Source organism: Melanotaenia boesemani, chromosome 22 (assembly GCF_017639745.1).
Source record: "Melanotaenia boesemani isolate fMelBoe1 chromosome 22, fMelBoe1.pri, whole genome shotgun sequence".
In the NCBI taxonomy this organism is placed as follows: domain Eukaryota; kingdom Metazoa; phylum Chordata; class Actinopteri; order Atheriniformes; family Melanotaeniidae; genus Melanotaenia; species Melanotaenia boesemani.
The window spans coordinates 5,752,186-5,779,664 of NC_055703.1; the positions used below are offsets into that span (position 1 = coordinate 5,752,186).

The following is a 27,479-nucleotide window of genomic DNA, read 5'->3' on the forward strand; positions in this document are numbered from 1 at the left end:
TTTCAAAGGGTTGTTCATATGATAATTTCAAGACGTTAAAATAAAAAAAAAAGGAACCTGTCAAATCCCACTAAAAGATCAACTGTATTCAACTAACAGGCTGAATACGAGGCTTAACTTGTTTTATTCCTCGATACTAAAGAGCTCTTTTGTTGTTCATGAATAAAGCCATAAAGTCATGCTTTCTGAACTGGGTAAACAATCACTGCAATGTTCATAGTGGAGTTTAGGAAATCCTGGATATTCTTTCTTTGTGCAGCTGAATGACTTCCAGTTCAACCAGTTTATCTATGTACAACCAGAAACTTCGTCTTTTAATTGAAAAACTTAACAGCCTGATGGTATTTATTTCACTTACATGACTGCATGTCATGTCTCTACATCGCCCCGTGTTTACAATCCTCTGTCCACACAGGTGAGCACACTTCTACCAGCAGGCAAAGAGTGTTTTAGAAAAAATGTTGCATCATGCAAACAGAAATATCTGCATTTTATCTGACACTCTTACAATGAGGAATGTAGTGATGGTGTCCATCACCCATACTAGATAAAACACTGCACCACCTATCTTTTAAGTCCTTTATCAATTAGGGTGGCTTCTCCAGCTCCATCCTGCCAACAGAAATGACGTACAGTTGCCTGTTTACAAACAATTTCTCAATGTCTGACAGACGTGGGAAGGAAAGCGTGAAGCTATTGTTGTGCGTTACGTCTTTGTTCATGTCTTACCTGCAGGATGACTACGAACCACGCTCTGCATCTATTCATGCAATCCGATGATCCAAGCCTTTACAAAAATGGATAAATCTGTGGAAAGAAACAAAGACAATGTTCATCTGTCATTTTTTATTTTTCCAGTGTATATTTCAATCACAGTTAAAACTAAAACTTGATGACGAAAATGTTATTCAACTGGTTAAAAAATTAAACTGGCATTTCAACAGCATGCACATCACAAACTTCTCTACTAAAGGAGATGTCAGATAATACAGCAGAAAGACATTCAAAAATCAACACTACACACAAATATTCACTAAATCTGCAAGCATTTTCCTATCCGACCCCTCCAGCTGAGAGGTCAAACCAGTGCCGGATCTGAAAAAGGTCCAAGGAGGTCACTTAATGGTGAAGATTACCCACACTGACAGATCTTCACCCTGCGTGTCTGTGGCTCTAGGTGATGATTTGACAGATATAAAGAGACGGGAAGGTCTGAAGAAGGAAAACAGGACTTTATAGTCCTGCCTGCGACGCCAGTCCCGGAAGGGACAGGTAGGCCTATAACAAGGTTATGATATGTCCTTTACTACGTCTAACGGCTCTCCAGAACAGAAGCTCATTGAATCCCAACATATGGTCCACATCACCAATTACTAAGGTGTGTGTCGATTGGGAGAAGATGCAGAGAGTGGTAACCATAGTTTATAGATTAAATATGGACAGATGAGAAAAGGGAGGAACTTTTACCCAATTTAGAGCTATGACCTCAGGTCAGAGGGATCCATTTAACCCAGAAAAAAGGTTTAAATTTCTTTCCAGCCGCTCTGTCTTAGTTTAGGTGTAGGCAACTAAATTATTCAAACCAGAAAGGGAAAAGCATTTCTACCAAGAAGAAATCCCACTGAGAGCTGCCTCAGTGTGAAAACTATTTTCAATCTTGACAAACAAAAGTCCTGAATCCCAAATAAATAATACTAGCCTGGAAATACCTTCTTTGTTCAGAAAAACAATGTTTTTACAACTCATATACACACTGGCTACTTTATTAGGTTCACTTGTTCAGTTGCTTTTATCTAATCAGCCAATCGCATGGAAGCAACTCAATGTATTTAGTCATGTAGACGTAGTCAAGATGTTTAATGAAGCTCAAACTGAGCATCAGAATCAGGAAGAACGGAGATTTAAGTTACTTTGAACGTGGCATAGTTGTTGGTCTGAGTATTTCAGAAAGTGCTGATCTACTGGGATCTTTACACACAACCATCTCTAGGGTTTACAGAGAATGGTCTGAAGAAGAGAAAATATCCAGTGAGCAGCAGTTGTCTGGACCACAATGTTTTGTTGATGTCAGAGGTCACTGACATCAACAAACACTGGTTCCAACCAAGGTCTGCAGAACAGCATCTCTGAACACACAACACATCCAACCTTGAAGCAGATGGGCTACAGCAGCAGAAGACCACACCGGGTGTCTCCTGTCAGCTAAGAACATGAAACTGAGGCTACAATTCACACACACTCACCAACACTGGACAATAGAAGATGGAGAAACGTTGCTGGTCTGATGAGTCTCCATTCAGCTCCACATTCAGATGTTAGGCTCAGAATTTAGTGGAAACATCATGAAAATATGGATCCATCCTGCCTTGGATCAACAGTGTAGGCTGGTGGTGGTGTAATGGTGTGGGGGATATTTTCTTGGCCTTTTTTGTGCCCCTTAGTACCAGCATGGCTGGGTTTAACCAGCACAGCCTACCTGAGTATTGCTGCTGACCATGTCCATCCCTTTATGACCACAGTGGAGCATCTTCTGATGCTACTTCCAGCAGGATAATGCACCATGTCACAAAGCTCAGATCATCTCCATCTGCTTTCTAGAACATGACAATGAGTTCACTGGACTCCAACTATACACCAGTAGAGCAGCTTTGGGATGTGGTGGAACAGGAGATTCTCATCATGGATGCAGCCGACAAACCTGCAGCAGCTGTGTGATGCTGTCATGTTGATATGGAGCAAAATCTCTGAGGAATGTTTCCAACACCTTGTTGAATCTATGACACCAAGAATTAAGTCAGTTCTGAAGGAAAATGGGCTCCAACCTGGTAATGACAAGATGGACCTAATGAAGTGGCTGTTTTGTGCATCGTCTTACTCAGTATGTGAAGCTGCAATCCTGAAAAACAAGTTTACTGTAATCCCGGAATCAGCAAACAGGCATACGTTTTCTTGACTTTTTTCTTCTGGCCTAAAGATCAGCACCAGTAATCAGTATGTAGATTAAATAGGACAAAATGGCGCCTGTGGTACAAAACAGTGGTCAAGGAAATAAATATGGTATAAGGAATATCAAGATAAATCTAGATTAAGCATTTTTGGGGTTTTATTCTTGGACATTATCCCTCAAACTTCCTCCATGAAGCTTACCACAAACATGTGACAAGTGTGTTGGAGTGGAAAAAGCTTTCATGCTGATTTGCGCCCAGTTTGACCTTAATTAATTCACATACAACCATCTCCCATCTACCTCAATTTGTTTGTAGGCTGGGGCCAATCATGCACACACAATTAATGCAATGGCTCGAGTCACAGTCTGCTCTCATTTCCAAATAAGTCACTCAGGTTCAGAGGATTCGAGTCCAGTAATCTCCCTCTCAAAGAAAAACTCCTTTATAAAAGCAAGGAACCTAAGCTTATGAAAAATCACAGTTTCAGAAGAGTTTTTATCAAAAACTGCAGTCATGTGGTGAAAGGAGATATTCTCCGAATCCCAACCTTTCCACAATTTTGAAAACGTTCCCTTTGAGCCTGCAAAGATATAAACAATCTGTTGATTCAGTGGCAGAATCCTTCCCCTCTAAGCCGTTATTTGCTTTAGCGGCGATGACACAAGGGGAGGAATTTGAGCAATGCCTGTGTATCGTAGACTCATTTCCTCTGCCAGAAAGCAGTTTCCAGACAGACAAGACAGCAATGAAATCTGGTTTATTCCTGCTCTGTTACCGGGATGGCAGCGTCCCGCAGACATGTAGCATTCTAGTGTTCCAAATCCAAGGCCAATGGCATCCGCAGACATATACTAATATAAACAAGCAACTTCCAAACTTATTTATTTCTTATAAGCCGTATTATTTAATGGCATGAGGAATTCATAGATGGATATTTTTCCAGGGACTTCACACTTGTTTTGGGCTATGTAAATAAAAGGAAGTACAGAGTGAGATAATAAATTAATCTGAGCTCTCCTAAAGGACAACATAGAGCATTTTTAAACTAATCCTACTTATAGTTCTGTAACCATGTGGCTGTTTTTAAGAAGATCAACTCATTCTTCCTTTCTCTTCAGCCAACCTTGACATTTTCCACTGGTATATGATAAAAAGCACTGAGGGTTGCCTTTTTTTCTCAAAGGAAAAAAAGAAACACACTATGAAAGCAGATTAGTAATCTTTGTGATCCATGGATGGCAGCCAAAATGCATCTACCCGCTCCTCACGCCACTTGTGTCTTTTTTCAGCTGTTCGTTTCCATGCCAGATATGTAAATTGCAACGGGACCAGTCGGATTTCCAAAGCGGGAGGGAAGATTAACCTTGTATCAAATGGCATATGGATATCAACATGGAAGATCTCCAGCGATAAAGGCAGCCGTGCAGGAGAAAGTCAGGAAACTGTGGGACTGAAACAGGCTATGGTGGCTCAGCAAACTAGATGGGAGGAGACTGGTTCAAAATCAAGCTAAACCTCGGTTTTAATACAACATATAAAGATGGGGATCAAATCCAGAGATGAATACCCACATGCTCAGCAAAGTATGCATCCACCCACATGCACACCTGTCACCTCTCATGTGGGCGGATCATTCATTCTCACATGTTATCTAGATAAACAGAGAAGCATCTGCAGCGTGTCAAGATTATTGAAGAGCTGCTGGTCATCAAGGACGTTGGCTTGAGGGTCCATTTCCAGCTTAACTACATTAACTTATATCATAGCAAATCATCTGCAAGACTGACCCTAAATAACCTCACCTAGCATTCCTTCAGAAAAAGCATAAAAGTCAGAGATCTGCTGTTTGCACATACACTCAATGACCCCATTTTTTAGGTCCACTTTGCCCAGTATGGGCTTTCAGAATTGCCTTAATTCTTGGTGTCACAGATTCAACAAGGTGTTGAAAACATTCCTCAGAGGTTTTGCTCCATGTTGACATGACAGCATCACACAGTTGCTGCAGGTTTGTCGGCTGCATCCATGATGAGAATCTCCCGTTCCACCACATCCCAAAGCTGCTCTACTGGACTGAGATCTGGTGGCTGTGGAGGCCGTTGGAGTCCAGTGAACTCATCGTCATGTTCTAGAAAGCAGGTGGAGATGATCTGAGCTTTGTGACATGGTGCATTATCCTGCTGGAAGAAGCATCAGAAGATGCTACACTATGGTCATAAAGGGATGGACATGGTCAGTAGCAATTTGTTTTTTCAGCAAAAATCTCTTCTTCAGACCATTTTCTGTAAACTTGGTTGTGTGTTAAAATTCCAGTAGTTCAGCAGTTTCTGAAATACTCAGACCAACAACCATGCCACGTTGAAAATCTCTTAAATCTCATTTCTTCCTCATTCTGATGCTCAATTTGAACTTCACCAAGTCATCTTCACCATGTCTACATGACTAAATACACAGAGTTGCTGCCATGTGATTGGTTGCTTAACAGGTATACCTAATAAAGTGGCACATTCCTGTTTTTCCACTGAAATAACAAAAGAGTTTAAGTACAAGCTGAAGCACACAAGACTGCAGCCTTGCCTTCGTACGTTCATTATTTGAGTTCCCAGGAGTTGGGGACAAAATGCTTCCAGGTCACCCGCTAACCTACCTTCTCATTACCAAAGGTCATCCTGCAGGAACACAAAGCTGACCTCTCATGCCAAAGGTTACGTATAGAAGAGGGGGATGGGAAACGACAGGAGGTGGGAAGGGGGGTAGAGTAAAAGCAAGAAATGTTAGAACAGTTCTGCATGTTGAGCTTAACGCTTCCTGATTTCACACAGTTGTTTCAGAAATGATCCAGACTTCCTTTTGGAAATTATTGAGGCCAAAAATAACAAACAAACAGTGATTTTGCAAATAAAGTTTTTTTTTTTTTTTTTTTTTTTTTTTTTTTTTAAGTTTCTACCGGGAAGGTTGTCTTGTGTTGCTCCCCAACCCCCTCCCCAAATCTAGGTTTGGCATTTGGCACAGGCTGGGGTGAATGCCCATACATGGCATTGCTCTTAGATCACAGCAAGCTCATTAACTTTGACCCGCTGTTGTGTTCACTCAAACCAGACCAAAGACATGATCGGCAGGAAATTCAAAGAGGCCGAGGGGGGAGGGAGGGAGGGAGGGGGTGGACTGAAGGGGCAGAAATGCTCCCTTAGTTAAAGCAGAACCTAATAAAGACTTCCTGTTTTTAGTTTAGAAAGCAAAATAGAGGCACCACAGACAACGATGCAAACAAAATCATATTTAAAAAAGCTGTGATGCCATGAATGAAATATAATCCAGCGTTATGGGTACACACAGTAAACATGAGCATGACAGGGTCGGGTGTATGCTGGGGAATTGCAACATCTGGATCTTGTCGTACATGCCTTTGAGGTTTTGACAGTTTCCCTCTCAACTGAGGAAAGAAACCTTTTCTCTGGCCAGCCATGCCACTTTCTACCCTTCTTGTTTGCATTGTCTTCTTTTCCTTCCCTCGATCCTCAATTCTTCACCCCTCCATCACCCTTCAGAACCTTGTGAAAACTCCCAATTACCAGAAACATGAGAAGTGCTAAGGGCTGGACGTGAACTTGGACTATGCAAAACACAGGAGCCCTTAACAAGAGCCATGCTGCACTGTGATTGAATGAGTCAGCAGGTCGTAAAGGGTTCAACATCAATGTAATTATGAAAGCTTTATGTGAAGGACCTTCCGGACTGGGGAGTGGTCGGCGTCAGGAGGAGGAGGAAGAGGGTGCTGCCAGCATTATATTCAACTAACATAACCCCTTTCTTAAGCCGAAAAATGGAAAACAAGCAAAGTTTCTCCAGCTGCCTTCCATCATAGAGAAGGGAAAAGAAAGACGGGGTGAAAAGAAAGGAGGTTTGTAACACCTGCAGCAGGGTGCCAGCAAACATTCCCAGGTCCTCCGGCCTCTTGGTGATGCACTCTATAAATCCTTGTGATTAGCTACAGTAGCGAGCCTAAGTGCCACTTAAAGAGAACCCCAAAGGGCAAGCTGTTGTGACCCCCAAGCTTTGGAAATGTGATTTCAGCCAAAGTGATAATTACAAAAACAAAGGGAACTCTGTTTCTCTAATAAAAGAGGATGGTTGTGATAGAGGTGCATGGGAAGCAGAAGAGAGCATGACAATAGTTTTCCTTCAAATAATGTGCCATTATTTGAAGGATTCATGGGAATCAGGAGTAATAACACCCTGTTATTAAGCTATTAAGTAACCTTCAACTAAGAGTGAGTCCATTGTGCTTGAATATTCTGGGAAAAGTACACACCAAAACTAGACACAGATGGGAATACAGGAGCTTAGCCAATGGTTTGTTTTTTTTTTTTTTAACAAGTTAACAAGAAAACTGTATAGTCTGCATGTGGGCTCTGAATTCAGAATCAGATCCTATAAATTTATCATGGTTTTTAAAGTATCCCCCCAACTGGGCAGCATCTCCCTAAAATGAAAGCTAAGATGGGTCTACACTGTAAATCAGATTTAAAGTGGTGTCACCAAAAGTTCCACCAGTGCCGGCGTAATGACGGCATTAACCTGAGCCACAGTTGGTCAATAAAAGAGAATGTGCTTGACCCCAAAGACATTAACTCCACAAATCACAATTAAGTCCAGCAAATGAAGAGTCGGGGGCCAGGATTTAGTACGGATTCTCCAGAGGTCTGTAAACACACAGCGGCTCATGGTACGAGAGGAGATGGCCGGGATCAGGCCGGGCCTGCTGCAGTGTTGTTGTCAGCTGACAGAAAACAGACCCGAGTTTGTTACAAGTGGAAGGCATAGGAGAGTAAACTGTACAGTATTTCTGCATTTAACCTGTCTGGAAGATTATACTCCAACATTAATAACAAAATACTACTACTAATAGACTCCAGGAAAGAATATTATGCAATAATTACTGCTGGTCAGCTGACTGGCTTTGTGTAATTACTAGGGCTGGTTGTGATTTTTTAATTTTCAGAGTATTTTAATTGTAAGAAGTCAAATAGTTCATTTAACTATAACATTAATATGTAACTATTTTGTTTTAACAAGCACCTGGTAGTAATGTGTTACTACCAATACACATAAAAGACAGAAAAGCTGCACATGAAATACGACCGGTACCCTCTGCATTAAAAGCTAACGAGTGGAAGAACTTCGGCTACTGTAGGGGGGGATTCACAACACCCCTTCTGATTCCTAGTCTGATTCCTAGATCTTCACTTCAACTGAACAAAATTCAGGAAGCAGACTACAATGAAAAGTCTGTGGGTAAACACAAGCAAAACATACACATGTGTGGGATTATAAGCGGCTCTGGCCGAGAGAAACTACTTGCAGTCATACATGGAGGAACTCTGTAAAAGTTCTGATAGAAGTATGGTCAACCCAAGACCTGTAGGATCTGATGCAGCTCTATGTTTTTATGACAAATATGAGAAACCATATTACACGTTTCCACTCAGGAAGTAGCAGTAGTCAAGTAGCTGCACAGGGAAAAATGATGCATGTTTTATAATCGCATCACAGATATTTGAATCATAATTGAACAGAATCATGATGTGCCTAACGATCCCCAACCCTAACAGACTGGAAATATACTTACTGTGGCATCAACAGCAAAACGAGCAGCAGTTAAAGTTCACAGCAGCATCAGGTCCCTAAAAATGTTCAAACCTGGCATCTGAAGTATTTGTACAGACAGCAAAACTAAGTGGGTAACTGATCCATTATTAAAACTCATGAGCTTTGTCCCTTCACGATGTTCTCCAGAGCAGCAAACTAGATGATTTTTGATAAAACAACATGATCTGTTTCAGAACCATGCTGTCATTTTATGCATACATGTCACATGTCCTGTCTAGTCCGTGATCTGATCTGTATGGACGGGTTGATATAAACACTTGTGCTGTGTATGTGTTAAGAGAGACAAAGGTTGTGTGTTTTGTATGCTGACATGAAATTATTACTAAGAACAAAAGAACAGGTGTGGTGTCATCAAGCCTCTGCCCTTCATCTCAAACATACCAAGACACACAACTATGAAAATACACACACACACACACACCTTTAGTCAAACATTACGCAGTGAAATGCTCTCAAGCCGACCTTGACAGCTGAGGACATGTTGTGTGAGAAGGCTCACGTCTGCACTTGGCAGCCAGGGGCAATCAAAAGTCCGGTCCAACGGGGTGATGTCAGACTTGGACATCGTTACCAAGACTTGTGTGCCTTCATCGACACATCTCTGATGCTTTCAGAGCAAGCTAAATGGCTTCATGCCCTAAAAGAGTTTGGTTTCTAAATAAGATGGAGCTGTAAGGCATACTGTTGTTTAAAAAAATCACTTAGCTCTCCCAGAAAACAAAGCTGGGAATGCTTTTATATCTAAAAGACCAGATTTAGAGTCAGTGAATCCTGTTGTTTAGCCTTTTAATGTTGTTGGATGACAGATGGCCAGGCCATCAGGTAACGCAAACTCATGCAAACTGCACACTTAATGTTTTTCTGGGCTGAAAAAGCAACATAAAATTTAGTAAAATGCATGATTTGTGTGTGTGTGCGTGAGGTGGGTAATAATAAAATACATTTACTTGAGTAACTTTTAAAAAGTTCACCTAAGAGTCGATATTTTTACTTGTGTAAATTCGTGAAGAATAAACACTATTCTTACTCTGCTATAAAAAATAATTTAATTGCTTTTTTTTTGTTTGTTTGTTTGTTTTTTTTACCATTGATTCAACAGAGAATGCACGTGACGTCGCCTTGACTTTCTCCGCATCATAAGGGAGCCCCGGCTACTGTTAACATTTACACTTTTAGCTTCCTCACTAGTACAGATTGTAAAAGAAAAAGCATGTCTATAAACACGCTAGAGAAAAGCATCTCTAGGAGCAGCAAAGAGTCATTATGAAGCAAAAAACTAATTAATAACTTAAATGATTCCAAACTGCTCCATCTGTCTGCATATCCGTCTTCGACATCGAGCCTTTAATCTTCAGTAATTTCTTTGATGGCTACTTTTTACTTATGTTATTTTACTTTTACTTGAGTACAATTTTTGTCTACCCGCCTTTAGTCAGATGTACACCTCACACATGACATGACGTTGTACGTCTCAAATGTTTACATTTATAAAATTACTTACATTATATGTCTAATAATGAGGATGTGAATAGAAATGCATCACTTTTATTGCATAAAAAAGGTGAACATGTATTTTGGTTGGAGAGAAAAGTTTCTCAGAAAATGGTTGCTCCTCACTTACTGCACTGTTGACCTTCAACAAACAGAAACACAGCAAGTCCAAATTCCCCAAATACTTAGTTCACAAAGCAGCCACTGCTTAATCATTACTGACAGACTTCTACTGTGTTAATACATAATGTTAACTCCTGGTTAATCATCAAGATATTAAACAATGCAGGTGAAGGAAAAGAAGGATGAGACAGTCCTGTGCCACCTGGCTAACACTCCCAGTAAGAAAAGTTTAAAATCAGGACGTTTTCAGACGTCTCCCGTGCTCTGTTTTTTCTGCTTGGAGATTCAGTGACACAAACTCATGTTTGACATTTTAAGACATTCAAAGTCTTTCTGTCCTAAAAGTGTCGGGTCCCAATGGACAGTCTTTATAGACGTCTTCTCACACAATATCCACATTATTAGGAAGAACCTTTTGCACATGGCCTCAGTGACACCACAGAGACCCATAATCCCTGAGAGTGTGTCCTGCCACGGATTAAAGAGGCAGCATGGATGGAAACTGGACCTTAATGATCCCAGATGGAGAACTGGTTTATTCAGACCTTTTTCCTCCTCTGTATCACTGCCAGAAAAATGGTACATTCAACAAGTGCTTTTCACATAAACGTGGTTTTTAGCTTTAGCAGCCTGCTGTTTTCCTGATAACTGTTCCATGCTGCTACTCTGGTACGTCTTCCCTTAATCTAGAAAACCAGTGTCATGGAAGTAACCAGGACCTCATACTTCCTGCTCTGATTTTTCAGAGCAAACATTTCTTACCCAACAGGCCTTCCTCATGAGTATGGTCATGTTGTGATCGGAGTGTGCAATATTTATGATTCATAGTCTGAACACATCCTAATAACATATACTCCCATTTTTGGTCATGGTCTGTGGGTTTCGGTCTATGGTTTTGTAATCCACCTCTGTGTATATATACTCCTTGGTTTCATTTATTCCCTCAGTTCATTGAAGTCGTCATGTCTCGTTTAGTTTAGTCCGTGTTGTCTAGGTTAGAGTTGTGTTATTAAAACCTGAACTTTTGCTCTGGTCTGCCTTCTGCTCTTCCTCTTCGTCAGCCTGCATTTGGGTCCTTACTTCCGCCTCAACCCGTGACATTATCAGGTAGTACAGGGTTGGACTCCTTCCTTCAGATCTGCCTTAATTCAGATTCAACAAGGTGTCGGAAAACATTCCTCAGAGATTTTGCTCCATGTTGACATGACAGCATCACACAGTTGCTGCAGGTTTGTCGACTGCATCCATGATGAGAATCTCCAGTTCCACCACATCCCAAAGCCCCTCTACTGGACTGAGATCTGGTGGCTGTGGAGGTCGTTGGAGTCCAGTGAACTCATTGTCATGTTCTAGAAAGCAGGTGGAGATGAACTGAACTTTGTGACATGGTGCATTATCCTGCTGGAAGTAGCATCAGAAGATGCTCCACTGTGGTCATAAAGGGATGGACATGGTCAGCAACAATACTCAGGTAGACTGTGGCAGTTAAACCAGACCACGTTGGTACTAAGAGGACCAAAGTCGGCACACCATTACACCACCAGCAGCCTGTTCATTATATTTCCACCAAATTCTGGTCCTACCATCTGAATGTGAACCGTCGGCCAGTTTAGTCTCACATGCTGTTTATTACACATCAGTTCATCAGGAGTTCCCACACACAAGTCTTTAATCAACCAGACTAAAGATCTTACTGTTGGATGAGAAAATGTCAAAAATTAGAAAGTAAAAAAGCAAAACCAATGCAACAAATGACAAAGTCATAAGGCCTGCTTTGTACATCCTGCCTCTACCCAACCCAGCCAGCTGGGAGTAGCTGCCAACAACCCAGCAAGTGCTATTAGCAAACATGGCTGAACACAAAGCAGGCAGACGCCTCTGTCAAGGCCCTCAGCGCCAACAGCCGCCAGCCTCCAACTGCTCAGGGTCACGCTCAGCCACAGAGAGCTGCGTCCACCAGGAATCCAAAACAAAATCAACATTAATGAAAAACTGTACTTAAAACAAAGAACTTTGAAGTACATTCCCCTCATTGGTCCCTGTTCAATCTTCTCCAACCCCCTCTGCAGAAGACACCCCCAAGGAAATGTAAGCCAAATGTTGCTGTAGCTCACTTATGCTGACACACATGGGTGTGTATGTACATTCATGCATGTGTGTGCATGCATACATATACCATATGTGATTGTTTGCATGCAGGTGTGCCCGTATAACTTTCTCAACCTGGCATGCTGTGCAGTGAACATGCTTTTCATCAACTTTAATCCACTTGGAAGAAGGGAAAACTCCTTGGCTGAGACGGAGAATTATCAGTTTTTTTTAAGGAGGCTTAGGAAATCGATGGTAAAGTTCATGTTAACAGGATTAAACACTTTTTAAACATCGCTTAAACCAGAACTCGGGAGAATGGGATGTAAAAAAAAAGGCAAGGACAACATTTAGGACAAACAGCACTGTCTGATATCATAGTGAGCAGGTAAAAATGGAAGAGTATATTGAGAAAAAGGGAAGAACAAAAACCAGGCAGAAAAGGAGGAAGAAAGAAAGAAATTGAGAGGCATGTTAAATCACCGCTTGGCAGCAGTTCTACAATCAGCCTTTTAGTCCAATTTATGGATGCACTGAAGCTCTGTAAAGGTTTTTGTTAACTGAAACAAAAGAAAAAGGGATTGAGCTGACCCTCTGCTTCAGGCTGCTTTCTCCTCTCCTCCATCACTTCCTCCCTCCATCTCTCTCCTCCCTGTGACCCTGTGACCCAAACAACAATCCCTCCAGTGGTCAGTGGCTTGGGCCCAGGCCAAGACTTCTCTCTTTCCCTCTCTCTGGGAGCACCTTCCCACCCTCACAAACCCTTTCTGGTTTGTGTCAGTCTAATCAACAGGCTGTTCTATAAGTAAGCAGACAGAGCTCAGGAAGGATTTACAGCCCACAGACAGAAAAAAACGAAGGAGGAAAGGGCAGCTGGGTTGCAAAATGGAGTATGAAACTTAAAAAATGCTCTTCTAGTGAGCAAACGTAAGGTATGGCTTGCATTAGCAGATTTTTCTAGTTCTTCTTCAGATTCCTGGATGACATTCAAGAGATACCAACAGAGGAAGAGGAAATGAGATAAGGACACATAAATATGAAATTTCAGTACATAATGTAGAATATTTGCCAAAAAAATTAATCTAGTGAAACCACTCTGGTCTATAGACAACTCATGTTTGAAAAGATAGTTTGAGCAACAGATGCTAAAGAAACCATTAAAAAAAAAAAAAAACAATAGAAGGAAAAAGTAGAAAAACTGAAATATGTTGTGACACTAGTATGAGATTCCTTTAAATCAGTGTGGGGAAAAAATGACAAGATGCGGTGCCTTTTAGCCACAATATCTTAAATGTTTCGCCAACTGACAAACAAAACAGAAAATACAGGAAGAAAGCAACTTTTTTAGCAATTTGGCTGTATTATTATACCTTTACATCCTAAAGACGGAAAAGGGTAGGAGCATAACAAAACGTCAATCTACATCAATCCATTGATCAACGAGCCAACAGCATTGATCCAAATTAAAGATACTACATTAATTTGGATACAGTAATCACTTTTCAATAGAAAAATGTTTGTTTACATTTGCTTTGTTGTAACAAATAAAATTTCTTGTGTTAATTTGATGAGGAAAATGCTGATATGCGAAGGTGTGGTGTGTAGCTATAATAAACTGTATTACCTTGGGTAATATAACTTACGTTTTGTTCCTATACTGTGTTATTACACGTTGTCTGTGTATTATGTCATGGTATTTTAATGTTTGATTTCCATCTACCTGCCTATAGACTAAAGAAGGAAATAAGTCACAGGCTATAATCTTGCATATTTACACAATATTTTTTATGTGAAAAGCACATGTTGAATGTAGCATTGTTCTGGCAGTGATACAGAGGAGGAATAAGGTCTGAATAAACCAGTTCTCCATTCTCAGATCATCTCCAACTGCTTTCTAGAGGCAGGATGTACGAAGCAGGCCTTATGACTTTGTCATTTGTTGCATCTGTTTTGCTTTTTTACTTTCTAATTAAGTAAGATCTTTAGTCTGGTTGATTAAAGACTTGTGTGTGGGAACCCCTGATGAACTGATGTGTAATAAACAGCATGTGAGACTAAACTGGCCGACGGTTCACATTCAGATGGTAGGACCAGAATTTGGTGGAAATATAATGAACAGGCTGCTGGTGGTGTAATGGTGTGCCGACTTTGGTCCCCTTAGTACCAACGTGGCCTGGTTTAACCACCACAGCCTACCTGAGTATTGTTGCTGACCATGTCCATCCCTTTATGACCACAGTGTAGCATCTTCTGATGCTACTTCCAGCAGGATAATGCACCATGTCACAAAGCTCAGATCATCTCCACCTGCTTTCTAGAACATGACAATGAGTTCACTGGACTCCAACGGCCTCCACAGCCACCAGATCTCAGTCCAGTAGAGCAGCTTTGGGATGGGGTGGAACGGGAGATTCTCATCATGGATGCAGCCGACAAATCTGCAGCAACTGTGTGATGCTGTCATGTCAATATGGAGCAAAAACTCGGAGGAATGTTTCCGACACCTTGTTGAATCTGACAGCAAGAATTAAGGAAGATCTGAAAGAAGGAGTCCAACGCGGTTCTACCTGATAATGTCACGGGTTGAGGCTGAAGTAAGGACCCAAATGCAGGCTGACGAAGAGGAAGAGCAGGAGGCAGACCAGTGCAAAAGTTCAGGTTGTAATAACACAACACTAACCTAGACAACACGGACTAAACTAAACGAGACATGACGACTTCAGTGAACTGAGGGAATAAATGAAACCAAGGAGTATATATACACAGAGGTGGATTACAAAACCATAGACCGAAACCCACAGACCATGACCAAAAATGGGAGTATATGTTATTAGGATGTGTTCAGACTATGAATCATAAATATTGCACACTCCGATCACAACATGACCATACTCATGAGGAAGGCCTGCTGGGTAAGAAATGTTTGCTCTGAAAAATCAGAGCAGGAAGTATGAGGTCCTGGTTACTTCCATGACACTGGTTTTCTAGATTAAGGGAAGACGTACCAGAGTAGCAGCATGGAACAGTTATCAGGAAAACAGCAGGCTGCTAAAGCTAAAAACCACGTTTATGTGAAAAGCACTTGTTGAATGTACCATTTTTCTGGCAGTGATACAGAGGAGGAAAAAGGTCTGAATAAACCAGTTCTCCATCTGGGATCATTAAGGTCCAGTTTCCATCCATGCTGCCTCTTTAATCCGTGGCAGGACACACTCTCAGGGATTATGGGTCTCTGTGGTGTCACTGAGGCCATGTGCAAAAGGTTCTTCCTAATAATGTGGATATTGTGTGAGAAGACGTCTATAAAGACTGTCCATTGGGACCCGACACTTTTAGGACAGAAAGACTTTGAATGTCTTAAAATGTCAAACATGAGTTTGTGTCACTGAATCTCCAAGCAGAAAAAACAGAGCACGGGAGACGTCTGAAAACGTCCTGATTTTAAACTTTTCTTACTGGGAGTGTTAGCCAGGTGGCACAGGACTGTCTCATCCTTCTTTTCCTTCACCTGCATTGTTTAATATCTTGATGATTAACCAGGAGTTAACATTATGTATTAACACAGTAGAAGTCTGTCAGTAATGATTAAGCAGTGGCTGCTTTGTGAACTAAGTATTTGGGGAATTTGGACTTGCTGTGTTTCTGTTTGTTGAAGGTCAACAGTGCAGTAAGTGAGGAGCAACCATTTTCTGAGAAACTTTTCTCTCCAACCAAAATACATGTTCACCTTTTTTATGCAATAAAACTGATGCATTTCCATTGAGTCTGGAAGAATAACATTTTTCATTTCACTTTCAGCAGAGAGGTGCAGCTCCCTGCTCCAGAGAGAAACATTTTCTCTTTGTGATGGCACCTTTATGTTTCCATTTGAGACAAGGTGTGATTGTAGGGGGGAAAATCCTGCATTTCAAAAGGGACAAGCGATAGTTTGAGTGCTACATTTGCAAGTAGGGATGTTACAATTACTTAATTTCACAATTTTTCGCAATGTTAAATGGCACGATTAATTAATCGTCAGGATAACTCAATATCCTTAGTTTCCATAAAAATTATGTCTGAACCTTTAAGCCAGATCAGCTGTTTAAGATCAAGTGGGTCATCCTCTAAATCAGTGGTGGGGAACCTTGTCCTGCAAGTTTTCCATGTTTCCCTGCTTTAACTCACCTGATTCAAATGAATGAGTCATTGTGCAGAACTCGTACCTTGCAGAGAACCTCAAGATTCCAGATTTCAAGATGGCTGCTTCCAATACCACATGTAGTCCATCGTTGTCTTTATTTAATTTCTTTCTAAGGTGTTCATTAAGCATCGAGTTTAACAGCACCAAGTTGTTGTTATCAATGTTTACGTTGTTGTGTTGTAGTTGCAAATATGTTTGGTTTATCAACCATTATCACCAAAAGGAGCTGGTGTTGTCACAGTGCACATTTTTACAATTGTTCTGCGATTTTCTAGTTTTATACAGCATAAACGTAGATGCTCACGAATTGGCTATTTTGAAGGCGTCCTTTATTTTGTGTAGGTCTAGCGGGAACACAAATGGTAATGACGCCACCTACTCTTGAGCGTTCAGAATTACTAAAACGAAGAGAGGATATTTTGAAAATAACAGGAAGTTACACGAACCAACTTCAAAATAAATCTGATAATGGACTGGAACAAGTAGACAAGGAATCTTTGAATAGGGTATTTCTTTCTTTTTTCTCTTTTTTTTTTTTTTTACCTGTCCTGAACAGGATCATAGCAAGCAGAATGATAGTCTGGTTGCCGTACTGTGCCAAACAAATTTGCTTTGCCAAGGGGAGGCTTATGGGTATAAGGCTCCCCTTGATAATCTGATTCATTTATTTATTTATTTACTTTGAATTATGGAATCTATGTAATCTTGCTGGACCTGACCGGAGGGGACAGAAAAAGAAGGAAAACAGCAGAAAAAAGCAAAAGGGAAAGCAGAAAGAAGAAAGAGGAGACAAAAACTCCACAGACAGAAGCAACGACCCTTCAATCCACACCATTACCAGACAACAAGCTGCTATACTTATACATGAACACACCAGAAAATTTCCTACAGCTTTACTGAAAAACAGAGCTGCTAGTTATTAAAAGTTCTTAAATAATAACCAAAAAACACATCACAAAAGTAGCACAACAATGACCAGATACAAACTCCCTGAAAAAAAAGAAAAATGATCTCTTAGTGTATAAACCTACTAGATAACTCAGTGACTGTGTCAGCATGCAGAGGATGAGGAATAACGAGTGATCAGTGATGAGGAGTGGTGAGTGAGATCGTGCAAATGTGACCATGCCTCTACGAAGGCTAGAGGCAGACCAGGGCAGCCCAGAGACCTGGGCCATCAGCAGCAACCCCGGAGCACGAACCCAAGCTACTCTACCCCGAAGACGACCCAGCCCTACCCGGAGGGTGGCAGAGGAGAGCCTCAGCCAGAGCGGTCTTGGGGCAAAGACTGGCAGCCACCAGCCATCAAGAGCGGCCCAAGCGAAGGGTCCAGGGCCCCAGGAGCCCAGAGGCAGCCCCCCCTTCCCCCAAAGGTAGTGGGTCCGCACCATGCCTAGGAGAACTGGGCCCACCCAGACAACCACCCAGCGTGGGCCAGCAACCACCCCAATATTCCAACCACACTTCCCGGGAACCAGGGCACCATCAACCACCCACCCCCACCCTCCACCTACTCCAACCTCCACCCCATATAACCCCACACTCCGCTGCGCTGTACTCATGAGCACTCACTATCACACAGTCACATCACACATAACTCTCCCATCATGCCCCGTGAGGGACGTCCATGGTGGACCAGAGGACAGCCCGGTCTACACCACCACCCCCAGCCACCCCCCCACCCCACTTAGATGCGGCAGACCGGGCACCCCCCAGAGCCAGCAGCCCATCAGAAAATAGTATTTCAGATGCGTTAGATCGGATTATTATATTTATCTGATTACTCCCAGTTATCGGATTTTGATGGTCATGTGAAGTGAGTGTTGCAAGGCTCTGGTTTCTAAGTGAGTGTGCAGTAAGACTCAATAATAATGGAGTACACCTAAAACAAAGATGCAGATGAAAGATAACTGGCAAAAAATTTTTGTGGAACCACCTTATGAGGACGAGTACAACCTATACCAGGTAAAGCTAGCTTCTGATCAGTTTACTATGACTATGAACAGTCATTTGAGAGTAAAGCATCCAGTAGAAGGTCCATCCACAAATCAGCAGTCAATGGCAGCTTTGTCACCAGAGGAAGTCAAATTGAAGTGAAACTTGAAGAGCGCATAAGGTACCTATGATGTTTGCATCAGTTTGGTTGAAGGTGAAAGTTTTGAAGTTTTATGGAATTTGTTGGGCCTGAGCTTACAGTCCTATCAAGTAAAACCATCAGCAGTGGTGAAATAAACCATATTGAGTAGTAGTTTTGCTTTACATTCCCATCCTTAGTTCATAGTTACTATTGCACTACACAGTGAAGAGACTGCTGAAGATGTAAACCTGAAAAGCTGGAAAAAAATTAGTTTCTCCCAACATGCAAAAAGTACATTAGTAGTTAACAGTGTGTTGATCATCATAAATAAGCTTTTAATGGCCGTTGTTCTGCTATAACCAAACATATTCGGATGTATCCACAATATTGTCATGCAAGGGGATCTCTTAGCATCATAAAAACTTGCTCACATTAAATTTATATATAGAACATTTATCCAATTTCCAATGCCAGTGGCGTCCAAAGTTGGTCCTCGAGGGCCACTGTTCGGCAGGTTTTGGACGTTTCCAGCTGCAGCACACCTGAATCAGATCAATAAGTAAATGTGCTTGGGCAAAATTAGACAACAAGCTGTTCAGGAGTGCCATTTAGTTTGAATCCAGTGTGTTGGATCAAGGAGACATTAAGACATACAGGATTGCGTCCCTCGAGGACCGGAGCTGGACCTCCCTGTCCTGTGCAAACTAGTCAACAAAATTATTAAAGCGGCAAGTATAAAATTCGATTACCCTCGGTAAGAGAAACAAAAGCTATACAAAAGGTGGATATAGCCACAGTGAAAGTCCACCCTTGCAAAGAAGAATAGAAGAGCAATAGCAATTACATAAAAGCAGTGAAAGGAAGTGGACAATCGAGCCAGTTTCTTCATTCGCTCAATATGCATGACACCACAACCCTCTTTTCAAGGTGACACCGAACCGCCTGCCAATTCATTTAAAGCCACCCTGTTAATCAGAATCCCAGCTGTCAATGCTAAACATGAATGATGATACATCAAGCTAAAAAAGGACAAAATGTCCCCAGTAAAACAGACTGGACTGACTTGTCCAAGTAATTGGATTGCTTTAACTCTGACTTACAATGCCACATCATAATTACAACTTCTCCAACATTTCCTCCAGACTTTTAACAGATCAAAGTCAGTGTGTAGCGCATAACCATTTTGTCAACATATTTAAACTATCAGTAAAATGTGCTCGTATTTGATTGACTGGGTGACTGTTGGTAGCTTGTGTTATGTATGTTGTTAGTTTGAGACTCCAGACATATACTTTGCTTTACAATTACATCTGCAGCTGCAGTAAATTAACCACATCATTTGGAACAATGTATACATATATTACCACTTCAAACATATAAATTTCAGAAAATCATTTTATCTAAACTACAAAAATGGCCCCAAATTCCATAATAATTGTTACATTTATTTATGATAACAAAAGTTGCTGGCCGAGTCCTTTGTTAGCTGCATCTTAGTGGGTGTTATGTCAGTTTTAAGTGTCAGTTTGGTGGAAACATCATGAAAACATGGATCCATCCTGCCTTGGATCAACGCTTCAGGCTGCTGCTGGTGTAACGGAGTGAGGGATATTTTTTTGGCTCACTTTGGGTCCGTTAGTACCGACATGGCCTGGTTTAACTGCCACAGTCTACCTGAGTATTGTTGCTGACCATGTCCATCCCTTTATGACCACAGTGTAGCATCTTCTGATGCTACTTCCAGCAGGATAATGCACCATGTCACAAAGCTCAGATCATCTCCACCTGCTTTCTAGAATATGACTATGAGTTCACTGGACTCCAACGGCCTCCACAGCCACCAGATCTCAGTCCAGTAGAGCAGTTTTATGATAGAATAGAACAGAATAGAAATATTTTAATAATCCCTTCAGAGAGTCCTCAGGGAAATTTGGGTAATACGGAAAGGAGATTCTCATCATGGTTGTTCAGATCTGACACCAAGAATTAAGGCATTGCTGAAGGCCAAGTGGACCTAATAATATAACCACTGGGTGTAGTGTGATACAATAATTAATTAGAGCATTGATAAAACTACCCAAACTACTGAGTACAAATAGTTAAGAGTTATTGTTTTAGGTAGATTCTCAACTCCCCCCAGTTTCTCTACATGTACCAGAGACATCGCATTACGTCTTAGTTCACCAAATTAGGAACATAAGAATAACACCTCGAGGTGTAATACACAACACCATCCCTTGTGATAGTAACATCAGCCTTCTGTGTTTCCTCAACAAGCGCTCGCCATTTATTAAAACCTTAAGCTCCGTTTTACATACAAGCCTCAGTGAAGCTGGTTCAGAGGTAACTGAGCCCATGACTGGGAGGCATTTGAGCCAAATATGATTCGACAAGGCCCAGAACTCCAGGGTCAGGCCTCAGTGAGAAACATGTGTCCCTGGGACACGGGGCCTCGCTGCTCCCTTAGCCAGCCAGCATTCTCCAGTTTGTGCAACAAATCCTAATGAGACTGCTCTCTGTGGGGGATGCAAAGCCCTGTCTGTGGGGATTTGTCTGAAGAGCTATGCAACCAGGGGGATGATGCAGAGAAGCAACACACCCACATCACATCTTTCACGTACATACACGTACAGAAACAAAGCCTGATGAGGTGAGGAAGCCAAATGCTATTCTGCAGGCCGCAAACACACACACACACACACACACACACACACACACACACACACACACACACACACACACACACAGAAAACTGATCGAGTGCATGTAGAGTTCCTAAAACAGATTAAATGTAGCAAGTTTGAAACTTTTAGGTTCAAATAAAAACTGTACGCCTATAAAATAATCAGGACTATGGAGCAGTATCCATCTTTATTACATAGAAGAAAAATGTCAAAAATCAAATAAAAGTCTCCATCTGTGGTTAATATTTCTGCAAACTCAATGAAGTCCAGCAGAACTTACTGAGAAGTAACAGCAGGATGGAAAAGGCCAGCGTTCAAAGACATTCCCATGTTTCTGATCTGTCTTTTGGGTTAGCCCACCTGAACCACATTAATTTATTTTCCCCTTCCTTTCGGTGCCTCTTACATATCCTCGGGAAAATTGGGAAGCTACTGCTTTTGTAACAAAGCTCAGATTGCCATATATTACAATGATCCACTCTGACAACTACACTGACCACAGCTTTTTGTTTTTTTCAACCCCATTTTTCACAAGGGGGTTGAATAAAATAGTGGCACTAATGCGAAACACCTGCTCCAGAATCAGTCAGTATTTCCAATATGCAAACTGTGACAGCTGTGGTGCCAGTTATGATAAGTCAAGGTTCTGGGCCTAGATGATACAAAAAAAAGTGCCTCTTAGTGCACTTCTTCCCTCATAGGGCCCTCTTCAGGTCAAAGAGTTGACAGTGCAGAGTCCTTTGCATGTAAAACTTTCCACATGGGTCTGAAGGAGCACCAGGCTCTATCAATTTCTTTAATCTAAAGCCCAGCAATGAGAAGGAAAAGAGCCTATCAGGCCGCCTGCTTTCCATTACGAGGCCAGTAAAGACGCCGAGAAAGGAGCTGATGTGATGGACAGTCTGAAAGATGCCATGATAGGATCCATGCCTCCGTCTGCTGAGGCTCAGTTTGACCTGATGGTGTCATCTACAAGCCAGACACACTTAAGACTTGAGCCCAGCTATCAGTATAATCAGTATAAAGAGATCATACTCATTTTTTTACTTTTTGAGTTAAAGGGAGGAAAAAAGTAAAACTAGAGGAAATGTGTCTAATAAAAAGTAGGTTAACAGGGGCAGTGAAGGAAGGTGAAAGGTGATTCAGGCACAAATGCCCAATTCCTCTCCCTGGCCTTAACTCTCTATTGTTCCATCTTGCAGAAAGGGTAGGCGTCACTTTTCTTTTGAGCCCCATTTCCACCATGAAGCTCGGTTCAGGACGGTACAGTACACATTATTTTGTTTCCATGGGCAAAAACTGGGAAGGGTATCAGAATATCCCTTCCTATGGGCTGCCAATATTACCAGTCCATTCCAAAAGGATGGAGATTGACACACTGCAATTGACTGATTGTTCAAAAGAGTCATTGCTTCCCCTGTAATAAGAACAAAGTGTGACACGCGCCATGTTTAAATAACATGTTTTTTTTTAAAGCCAAGTGCCAAGAAGAAAGAACACAAACTGCGGGTTGTCCACCATTCCCCTCCTTTGTTTCAGACTCGCATTCTTGTCCATTATAATTCAAGGAAAGTGTTGCACTGCTACAATGTCACACTATCAAGTACCAGACGCTTCTATCGCTATCCGGCTTATACACGACTACCAGACAGGGGTACAGTTGGCTGTATAAGTTGATTAGGGTTTGCCTAATCAAACCATCCCATCCTAAGCCAGACCCCCTTGTTGGAAATGGGGCCTTAGAAAGAAAGAAGCAGTGTTCATTGAGCCATTTAACAGACTATATGTCCACTGCTTCTTCATCTCAAGAAGAAATGAAGCACATTACTGTTACTAAACGGAGGTAAACGATCGTGGATGGGAATCAGGATTGAGCATAAGTTTTGACAAAATTATTGAATGAAAGTAACCACAATTTTTAGCTCCAGTTTGTGGGTTTTCAACCAAACATACACAGAAAGTGAAGCTACACCTAATCATCTTAAATATCTGATCCATTTAGAAATTTGTCTTGGATTCGGTCATGAGACCATCACAACGACTGTTTAAACATCTCTCATCTCCTTTCATGTATGTCATCTTTCATCTGGGTCGGCCAAAAATCACCCAATTCATACAGAGCTTTACGCAACCCTGAAAAGAAAACTAAAACCCCTCGTATTCGTAGTCGATAGCCTCAGCTTGCTCTATGTCTAGCATCAAAAATCTCTGTGGAATTCCCACTGAAGGGAAAATTTCACTCTGAAATCTGGTGGGAGGTGAGTTTTTGCAGGAACCATGTTTTTTGCAGGTCTTATGTCAGAGAAAGAGCAGAGACAGCTGCCAGAAGAGCACATATTAAAGTACATTAGCCATTCCCCCTTTAAATCCACTTCATTCTGTTGGAGCTGGTCCTGGTTCACACGGAGCCAGAGGTAGGATACACAGTGGGCGGGTCACCAGTCCATCACTGGGCTGATTTAGGATCACCGAGAAATAAAGCATGTATGGAAAGCAGGACATCTGAGGGAAGCCCATACAGACACAAGAACATGTAGAGTGAGATTTAAACCTGGTTACTGTGAGACACCAAAAACTGAGACAGTAGAAGAAAATGTTTCCTCTCTGGCAGATCCTTTCCTTAGTGTCATCATTAACACCTATAAAAACAGCCTGAGCCTGTCAGTGCTAAATTAGCTGTGTTCAACTGGTCATTAAACTGCAGTAAAGACTTATATACAAATGAATATTTAGCACCTAATGCCAAGGGAAACAAGGGCCCAGGTTATAAAATATCTTAGACTTAAAGTTAAAGTTGGCACCTCTTCCCATCGTTCTTTTTACTTTATAGTTATCACTTATTTATCATCTCTTGAAAAACTCCAAGTCAATTGTTGCAGCTGTTACTGGTCAACATACTGGCTGATGGACTGGTTCTCATTCCCAAAGACCAGTCAAGGCTGAAACTTTGAAATTTGAGTTCTGGATTGGATTTCATCCTTCATGAAAGCAAAATATTTCTCTCTAATAAATCTAAATCCATGTCTTTGACAGGCCAGACGGAGCAAAGCTTTGTCTCTTCTCAGGTCTGGGACATTTCTGTCAGAAATCTTCCGTGAATCTGTCCGACCGAGCTGTCAGCACCAGAAGATCCCAAATCCACACTGTGTAGCAGCTTCTCATCTCCACAGAGACAGGCAGAGATTAGGCATGCCGGTGCCACAGGGGTCCACAAGATCCGCCAGCAGTGTCTCCGTCCTTCAGCTCCATATCAAAGACAGCAGTGCAACAGTTTGAATTATAGGCAGCAAGTGTGCCTCCAGTGTCACCCAGCTCCTAGCACGATTAACCTCTGTGCCACCCCGAGGAGGAAAAGCAGAGGATACATCAGAGCGAGGCGAGATAAATTACAATCCCAACAACTGCACATTAGCAACAGGACTAAAGGTCACTGGTGTCATCTGGGGTTTTGATAGCTCAATCCCTCAACTGCAATGAAAACATTTTGACGCCATTAAAGCCCATTTTTCTGATCATTTGCTACACTTTTACATTGTTGGTGCATTACCTCACTTTACCATCACTGTGCAGGGATCATTTCCCCAAATCTGGAAAGTTACAGAGTTTTATCAGCCATTGGACAAATGACTATTCAGACCACGCTATTTCAGCTCAGATGACATATGGGATTCATTCTGTGGCAACAAACACAAATACCAGTGTAGTCCGCTGAGAGTTAATGGCAGTAAAAGAACAAAAGTTGAAACTGGATAAAACTCTGATGCTGATGAAGAAAATAGCTTATTTCAATGATACTGGAACAAAATTGAAAAAGAGAATGATGATTGTTTCTGAGCAATTAAAGTTATAAGAGTGCACAAAAGTATAAAAACTGCTCCAAGCATTAAAATAAATACAAATAATTATGGATTCAGCAGGCAATTTGCTGAAATGACAACAAAGATAGCATCAAGACTGATTTAGAAACAGAAAGGTTGGCTCCCAAAAAGGACAACACTATGGAGGAACACTTTGCCAGATGCAGACGGAGGCCAAAATGAGACGGCAAGCAGCTGTTGCAACCAGCTGTCCAGACCCAGTTGTTCATGAGGGCTGGGAGGCCAGGAGGGGATCCATCCCTTCCTAAACACATTTAGGAAGGGCTGGGAGGCCAGGAGGGGACCCATCCCTTCCTAAACACATTTAAGAAGGGATGGGTGAGAGGTGATTAGATATAACAAGCAAGCAGTAATGGTGAGAAATGGAGGACTGGTTCACTACATTATAGGAAAAAAAAAACAGATGACTACAGCAATAAATTAAGTTAAACTTCCAAGTGATGTATTGTTTATGGAATAATACTTCCATGATACACACCACACACACACTGGTATAGCTGGTAATAAATTGACTGAAAGGGTAGTTAATACTAGTGTATGCTGATGGAAACTTTTTTATTTTTCCCTTAATGGTTGAATCTCTTCAGGAAGCCTCACAGTAAATCTTCAGTACACAGTAGACGACTGGGCTGATCAGGGGAATAGAACGCGCAATGCTGCCATCTAGTGGTGTCTTCTAAACATTACAAGCAGCTGCTGGAAGATGCAGGAGAAAAGTAACTATAGGAAATGCATAGCTTCAGGCAACGTAGCAGATTCCTGCACATTTTCAAAGATCGCTTTCCAAGAAAGATCAGAAGATGGTGAAGATGTGTCTATGTTCCATGTACTTACTGTAAATTCTCAGAAGAAGCTTTCTGTTTTTATTTCTTGTCTCTGATGGCAATGAAACAATCTGCTTCCAAAGGTATCTGACAAGAAAAATATATGAAGAAACATATAAGTACAATTTCTTAACAGGGTCAATGTGTCTGAAATTTATCATAACTATTTTCTGTGGAGCCAGCTAAGCACAAAAAACTACAGAAAATATTCAGAAAATAGCCTTAAGTACTCCAGGGGTCACTTAAACTTATCAGTAAACATTCCTATAGCCTCATGGGCTTGCTCTGTGTACTTATATATCTCATACTCATTTAATGCTGTGCACAAATCTTTAGAAAACATACACACAGAATTAATTACTCCTTTTCCCCACTCGCATTTCTAAACAGATATTTGGCTCCTGAGCTTCTGGTCACGTTTATATGATGTTGAGAAGCGATAAGAAGAGGATGAGTTTCTTAATGCGCCTGAGAGGAACAATTTCACAACATAATGGCATAGTTTAGTTATCCACAACAGAGACTAGTTTTTATCATGTGAATAAAGACATGTAATATAGACTGATAAATAGGACTGATAAGATTAAAGGGACTGGGCAAAGATAACTGGATTAGTTGACAGTCAAGTTGGACTTTCCTGCAAACAAGTAGGTGTTCAAATCCCTGAGCTGAGAACCGTGGCAGAGCTCTAATTTCAGTCTGCTCATTTTCTGCCATAATACAGTCATAAACAGAGAAGTCTGGACCAAAAAAATTCCTAGAATTTCTTTGTCTTAGTACACCTTTACGCGTGCTGCGTTTATCTTACAGTATACTCTTAACGCTTGTGATTGTTCTGGATGTGCCACTGTTTTTTTCGTACTATTTAACAGCTAAAACGCCGTTTTCCGAGTCATTCATTTGAGGAAAGTTGTTTGTCAACTTTAGGCTGAGGCGTGTTATTGTGTCCACTATCAGCCAGATATGACGTTATGATTATAGCTTCGGCCTTACGTGAAATAACAGCTGACTCCAATCAGCTTGCAAGCTAACGTGAACTACGCCAAATTGTCACGCGAATCTGGAGCAGGTCACATTCACTCTACCCCGAGTGCTTATTTTAGGTTTAATTCACCACCAAAACCCAGCACAGGGCTCTTGTTTGCCCCCCAGCAGGCTAGCTAAGTTTATGTTAGCTGACTGTTGCTGCTAGCCAGCTAACCTCGCTGACCAAAACAGCTGGCTAAACAACAGCGGCTCCTCTGTGGTTCCTTTCACCGCCAAGCTGCGTACTCACATTGGCAGGCACTCGGTATGAAAGCTCAGCAAAGACTGAGCGCGAAATGGTGATGATAAAAAGTATTCCCGATGTTCTGCTGAAGTTTAAGCATCAAACCATGCTGGCTGGGTGGGCGGCTGCGCGCTGAGTTCCAGACAGCGATGTGCCATGCGCGAAAGAGCCGAATGATAGCTGACATTTCACGGTTATTGAAGAAGTTTAACAACTTCACGCCAGCTACAATGAATCCCAAAGACC

At 41.5% G+C, this 27,479-nt stretch overlaps 1 protein-coding gene across 5 annotated transcripts in view; it reads right to left on the reverse strand.

The window, feature by feature from the left end:
* Window positions 1–27,370, reverse strand: part of disp1 (dispatched homolog 1 (Drosophila)) — a 102,204-nt gene extending 74,834 nt beyond the window's left edge. For 2 of the 5 annotated variants that reach the window (XM_041975256.1, XM_041975252.1), the window contains exons 1-3: window positions 26,313–26,413; window positions 25,974–26,050; window positions 730–807 (exon numbers count right to left, since the gene is read on the reverse strand). The gene's annotated coding sequence lies outside the window, so the exon portion shown is untranslated. Of the gene's footprint in view, window positions 1–729; window positions 808–25,973; window positions 26,051–26,312; window positions 26,414–27,239 lie in introns of those variants that run through there. The other 3 variants (XM_041975253.1, XM_041975255.1, XM_041975258.1) reach the window with 3 other exon arrangements.
* Between the last annotated feature and the right edge of the window lie 109 nt (window positions 27,371–27,479).